The sequence below is a fragment of the Eleutherodactylus coqui genome, chromosome 2 (assembly GCF_035609145.1).
Source record: "Eleutherodactylus coqui strain aEleCoq1 chromosome 2, aEleCoq1.hap1, whole genome shotgun sequence".
Taxonomy (NCBI): Eukaryota; Metazoa; Chordata; class Amphibia; order Anura; family Eleutherodactylidae; genus Eleutherodactylus; species Eleutherodactylus coqui.
Window position 1 is genome coordinate 64502926 of NC_089838.1, and position 6356 is coordinate 64509281.

Sequence of the window (6356 nt, forward strand, 5' to 3'; positions counted from 1 at the left end):
GATGCCTGTGCTATGACTAAAATTACAATCTACTATAGAAACTTTTCTACAAACTTTCAGCTAAATACGGTTTTCCCCTTTGGGCAGTAATGAAGCTCTAGGCGATGCGCTTATGTTTTCCAGAGATAAGGCATCTTATTCCCACACAAAACCAAGATTCATCATCATACATTTAGGAATTGTGGGCCAGGTTATGCAAATCAGATCATATAGAGAATTTAAGCAGATCTTACCATGGAGGGAGCCATCACTTGTGTACATCTTCAAAGTAAAGATGCTGGCTTACATCTTACTGATCTGTGCACTGTCTGGTTCGCAAAGGACATCAGTCCAGGGCAGAGCAGTATGTAGGCTGGGAGAAGCCATGCATGCGAAAATACTACAAGAAAGGGTAAAAAATGACATTTATCTGTATTTTATATTCACTAATTTTAAGGAAAAATGTTACAAAAAAATTTAAAAAGTGAACATTTTTTAAGTTTAATGTCTGATATGTTTTTTTTTTCAGTTTGGAAATGAATCTGCACATAATAAAACATTCCTTGTAAGTATATAACAAAGACTATTTTTAACTTTTCTCCAACAAATTGCTATCAATCTTGAGAGAACAGAATGAAATGGCTTCTGAGCAGAAAAAGTTATATCAGAACAGGCAAAACTTGTTGTCTAACATTTTATGCGCCTTGTTTTCAGTGATTTCTCATGTTACTGATGATAGCAGTGATGTATCTAAAGGCTTTATGGGCCATAGTGCAAAACTATAGCTTGCCCCTCCCCCACCCATTTTATATATATATATATATATATTAGGGTGGCCCTTATTTTTCAACTTTCTAAAACCTTAGCTCCCCCCTATCTTGTTTCAATAAACAGAAAACGATCTGTGCAAAATTTTAGCTCAATCGGACAACTGCCCTATTGAGCCTGAAATTTTCACCCAGAGATAAATTTTTTCAGATAATTTTTTTTTTGTTATGTTATTTATAATCACTTGTAAGAACTAGTAATGGAAATAAATGCGAGTTTTCAATAAGTTAATTAGCATTGCTATTGCTAAGTTAAGCCGGTGCTACAATGTGATTTGCACACTGCAGAATAACGCTGCATGCAGTAACGTCGCTATTAATGGCGGCATTACTTTTAACATGGTCTCCTATGTATAACGCTGTGCACCTTTGGTCTGTGTTACACATAGAGAATGTTATCACTGCACTTAATGAGGTAAAGCTCATTAAGGCTGCGGTCCTGAGCCAATCACAGCAATCTCTTGCTGGAGGCAGGGTGTTCAATCCACATTACCAGGAAGAGAATGCTCTGTCACCGCTGAGGATGACACGGAAGATTGCTGGAGCACCTGGAAAGCAGCGAGTGTGACCGGGACGGCGCCTGCAAGGTAAGTATTAAGACACCCCCCAAAAATAAGATACTGTGCCTCTTTTGGAGCAAAAATTAATATAGTGTCTTATTTTCGGGGAAACACGGTATATCTACATGATGTCATATAAGTCTAATAGGTGGGGGTCCCAACTCTGGGATCCACACCCTATCTTGAATTGGCTCCCGTTGCCCCCAGCCAAGCTGTATGCAGTGACTGGGCATGCTCAGAACTTACATAACCAACTAAGAGGGCTTTGCTACACTGTTTCTGTAACTTCCATAGAAGTCAATGGGGGTTCCGCAAATAGCATAGCTCAGCAAGCTACTCTATTTCTGTAACTCAGGAGCTGCAGAAACAGCATAGCTCGCTGTAATACACAGTTTGTATAACTTCCATTGATTTCTATGGGAGTCAGAGAAACAGCTGTTTCTGGCATCCCCAGTACCTGATAATCAAGGGTGTTCCTATTTTGGTCTATAGGATTCACCCTAAAAGTCTGAGAGGTGTGGGTTCCACATTTGTGATCCGCACCTATCATAATTTAATCCCCATTGCTCCCAGCCCAGTTATATGCAGTAGCTGGGGCTGGTCGGGTCTTCTAGAAACAGCCAAACAGGCTTCACCACACTGTTTCCTTAACTTCCCTAGAAGTCAGTGAGAGTTATACAAACAATGTAGTGCAGCTGTTTCTGTCCTACTGGCCATCTCATATACAGTGGTGTTCCCATCGCTGCCCTGATTGGCTGTGCTGGGAACACCCCATAAAAGAAACCCAATTATATAAACTCAACGAGGATCATTTAATGGGCATGAAAATTATTATCATTATTTGCAGCAGTCACGCCTTAACATATCATGTGGTGCCCTCGGGGCTAGTCGTTTTTCTGTCTCAGGTCTTGGTTTGCATTGCAGCCTGTATGCAAATCTCATAGCAAACAAGCTAACAATATTCTAGTGATTCAAGGTCTAGATGTTTGTGGCTGCACTGTCAATGTGTTCAGCGACAGGAAGTTTACTGTGTAGAAGAAACCTTCTTGGGCGATTTATCGTGTATCATCTATAGTTATTACAAGCTCTTCTGCTCAAGCAGCTCATGTTCAACCCTTCACAGTTGTAAAACTTAGAGATTCATCTAACGTGGTTTTCCAGGACTTTTCAGAAAATTGTTAATGAAACACTAACCAATGTGGTACTCGCCCGTAAAATATCTCTCTGCTCCATGCAGCTGCTTTAGTCCTACAACCTGCGGCAGCGGTCATGTGCCGGTCATGATTCATGTAACCGCTGCAACTAGCTACTGGCTTCATTGGTAATGATGCTATATATGGCAAGTGACCACCATGGCTAGTGAGTCACCTGGATGACGAAGGGTATGTAACAGCTGCAAGAGCTTCCGGGGGACACCAGAGCAGCTGCATTGGAGCTGCAGGACATTTAACGTCTGAGTATCGCATAGTTTATTATTTATTCCATTCTCTGCCATCTTTCTGGCTGCCTGCATCCACCACTAGTGGGAGCTCGAAGGGAATCTGTCAAGTCCACTTGGCTGCCGGGCTGCAGACTGCAGGATATGGTGACAGACATGCTGATTTCAGCAGTCTGTCATTTAGTGGTTTCGCAAATCCTACTTTTGAAACTTTGCAGGAGTGGACTATAGAGGAGACCATTAAGCTCATATGTGTTTATATATTATGCATGCATTATATAAATGCTACATCCACTCTGAAAACTAATAACGGTTCTGTTTTCTTATCAGGCTAACCGCAATCAAGGTGAATTCGTTGATTTTGAAGTTCCTAAAGACGTTAGTATTGATTAATAACTTCCATCCTATAGATTAACTATGAGGATTTGATAAGCATCTGTACTTTCATGTAATGTGGGTCTCCATCTGTACACTCTAATGCGCTTTCAGACAAGAGTATTTAAGCTCCGGACTTGGTCCGGACTGTAATACAGAACTAATAATAATCAAGTTATCTATTCACAAGGCCGTATTATTCACGGCCACTTCTTGCTAAAACGTTTTTTAAACATAGTATGACATGTTTTCCCATATTGCTATTATTTTCTATTGGGTAAATACGGATAAGTATTTTCCCAGTATTTTCCCTAAGGCTCTTGGACCCGGTTGCAACTGCATCCCCTATAGTTACGCTAGTGGTCCAATGTAAATCTCACAGGGACAGTAACATTGTTTATGACTACACATATAACTGGTAAAGGAAGCTATTTTACTGATAACATCTAAATTGAAAATTTCTTATGCAAATTCCTAATTGAGTCTTTAAAGTGGCCAAATGCTGGAGCTTCATTTTAAGGAGTTACATAGTCCTTATTAAGATTATGTACTATGGATGTTAAAAAAATGAAACAAAAACATTTTAAAGGGGGTTTCCTAAAACACATAAAAAATGGAAAACCATCTTATTTTACTCTCCTCACTTATTAGGATTTGTTGCAAAATTATAGTATAATTAAATAGCCTAAAGCTTCTTACTATATCTGGATAGCAGACAGAGCACCATTTTTTGTGTAGAGCTTAATATTTCCTTTGGGCATAACATTCTGCATACCTGCAGCCACCACTAGAGGGAGCTTAGTTCCTCGAATCCTAACCAATGTTAGCTCATAGGCTCCCTCTTGTGGTGGATGCAGTCAGAAAGAAAATTATACTTTAAATTCTTCATAAACAAAAATACATTAGGAAATTAATAAGCACAGAATTTTGGACTTAAAAACAACATTTGAAATTTTTATTATTATTGTCTACTGGATATTTCCATCAGTGCAATAATTATATATATATATATATATATATATATATATATATATATATATATATATATATACCACCACTTTAAAATGCAAGTTCCATTGTACGACATATTAATTATAAGGCTAAATGATGAGCAAGCAGTTAGATCAGTGTTTTCCAACTTCAGTCCTCAGGGAGTTTTCAGGATTTCCTATAGTACGAACACCTGTGGCAATGTCTGAGGTGCCAACAATAATTATATCATGTGTGCAATACTGAGGGAATCCTGAAAACATGACCTGTTGGAGTGCCACAAGAGACTGGAGATGGAAAACACAGATAAGGCTTATCCACACAAACGCATTTGCTCTGCATATTAAGGTGCAATATTTGTGCGCACAATACGCAGTCAATAGAACACATTGATTTCAATGGGCTTAGTTACATGTGCGCAGCACAAAAATAGCACATATTAAACTAATTAAACTTAATTGCTCATTGAAATTAATGGGAGCATGCTTGCATGTTTTCTTGCGTGCACAAATACGTAGGGCATGTGTGCTCAAAAAATACAGTAAAATATCAATGCAAAAATGTAATGCCCATCAAGCGAATACACGTGTAAATATGTTTACACCTAAGGCCTGTGTCACACGGGCGTATTTGTGAACGGAAAATTTGCCCGCACAATACACAATGAATAGAACCCATTGATTTCAATCAGTTCATTCACATAAGCCCATTTTGTTAGTGCTAGAGATGAGCGAACCTACTCGTTTCGAGTAATTACTTGATCGAGCACCGCGATTTTCGAGTACTTCCGTACTGATTCGGGGGGCGCCAGGGGGCGGGGGGAGGCGTGGCGGAGCGGGGGGTAGCAGTGGGGAACAGAGGGGAGCCCTCTCTCTCTCCCCCCCACTCCACGCTGCAACCCCCCACTCACCCACGGCGCCCCCCCCCCCCCCCCGAATCTTTTCACCCGAGTACGGAAGTACTCGAAAATCGCTGCGCTCAGGTGAAAAAGGGGCGTGGCCGAGTAGGTTTGCTCATCTCTAGTTAGTGCATAGAAATACACAGAAAAATAGCACTGCCTTTTAGATCACGGCACGGGTGTGTCCCTCACTGATGTGAACGGTCAGCGTAGAAAGAACAGTAAAGTGCGCCAGTACATTTACAGGGCAAATACATCGCATTATAGCACATCTTTGCACTTATGCACAACACCCTCATAATAGTCAAATGGAAAAAATATTATTATTACCAAAAACCATAATATTTGATGCATCCAGAATCCAATGTATGTCCATCAGAGCTGTAGCTTTACATGCGATAAGAAAAATGCTTCCTACAGCAGGAAATAATAAAAATATCTTGATACATTTGAAGATAACTTTGTAGCTTTGAGGTCTTGCTCCATCACCATGTTAACAATTTTTTTTTCTAGGAAGGAAACTGCAACTTGACTTGCTTCTTAAATGGGGTTAAAAAATATACAGGAAAGACCAATGATAAAGATCTGGAAGCATTTGTCAAGCTTTTCGTGCGTCGAACAAATGGTTGTAACGTAAGTAATTAATTTCCTGGTAGTTCCATCTCCCTTACTTGCATATTACCCAGAGAGGCATGAATGGCCTTTTAAGTTTCCTCACTCACTCACCGTCTAGATGCTCTCCCTAAGGAGAAAAGATAGTAGTTCTGATATGCTACATTGTGAACAGGGAGCAATTGTTGAAAATATGAATGGGAAAATCTGTCTACATCACGCAGGCCAGCAGGCAGGAATCAGAAGAAGGAGATACAAATCTAACTCATTTCAGTTCTATAAAATCTAAAGAATATTATCCATATCTTCCCAAAAATCCAAATATTGTATGACAAACACAAAGGGGCAGATATATTCTTACTCTCTTTAATTAATGCAAATCAGTGATGGAATAATCCTCCACAGTGGAATGGTTGCCTTTATACGAGTCAACATGTGACCTTTTAAGAGGTCTTTCGATATGACTAGGGATGTGACCCACACCAGAACATCCATGTACCTACAACTGTTTGGGTTATTGCCCTTATCAGTATTCAGTAGAATTCTGGTTTGGTTGATGTGCCCTCAACGTGAGATCGGGAAGGGTAATGTTTCTCTGGAGAGACACCATAGGAGAGAGCACCATTAAGGTGTAGGGAATCGTGATGCCCTCTCACCTAACCAATCAGGAATCATAC

At 39.9% G+C, this 6356-nt stretch overlaps 1 long non-coding RNA gene across 1 annotated transcript; it reads left to right on the forward strand.

Moving 5' to 3' along the window:
* The first annotated feature begins 474 nt into the window (after window positions 1–474).
* LOC136610569 (uncharacterized) lies at window positions 475–5700 on the forward strand. Its single transcript, XR_010790107.1, has 3 exons — window positions 475–544; window positions 3135–3182; window positions 5581–5700. It is a non-coding gene; the product is annotated as an uncharacterized lncRNA (long non-coding RNA).
* Window positions 5701–6356: the final 656 nt, after the last annotated feature.